This window comes from Branchiostoma floridae, chromosome 11 (genome assembly GCF_000003815.2).
Source record: "Branchiostoma floridae strain S238N-H82 chromosome 11, Bfl_VNyyK, whole genome shotgun sequence".
In the NCBI taxonomy this organism is placed as follows: domain Eukaryota; kingdom Metazoa; phylum Chordata; class Leptocardii; order Amphioxiformes; family Branchiostomatidae; genus Branchiostoma; species Branchiostoma floridae.
In genome coordinates, this window is record NC_049989.1 from 247157 (window position 1) to 247820 (window position 664).

A 664-nucleotide genomic window follows, 5' to 3' on the forward strand; every position below is an offset into this window, starting at 1 on the left:
GTGATTATAGCAAAGGACCGGGCGTTATGACACGATATACACCTCGGGGCGGGTCATTAACCCTTAATTAATGTTTTCTGTCCTGAATATATGATATTGCAAGCAGTGTAGAATCAAATAAATGAAAAAAAAAACGATTTCGCTCAACCCCTTTTACAGATGAGTTGTAACCTGATATTTTGTTAGAGGGGGTCCTTCTGCATCACTCATGATGATGTTTATCACATCGTGGGAATCACGTCCCTGCAAGCACTAATCAGACATGCATTTATCAAGGAACAAAGGTGTTATTATATATATTTTCGAAGAGTATGGGGAAAATCAATGTTCTTTCTTGAAAATTTACACACTTGTAACAATTTTCTTGAGGATCACAAAAATAGTACTTTTTTTAAATTTTACATCTTGCGTCACGGGTCATTGAAACGAATTTTCCATAAATTCTGCAAAAATGATTTATATCTGACTTCCTTGAACCTTGCATTTATTTATGTTAACTTTTGGGTTCTTTATATATGAGTATTTTGTTATTTAATTCAATTATTGTTTTTCTATCTGCTATATTATACCGCCATTTATATAAAATAGAAGATATAAAAGATGATTACCACTGCTAATGTCACTTTTCGGTTCTGAGCTGGTGTGCCGAAATGTCCACGTATAA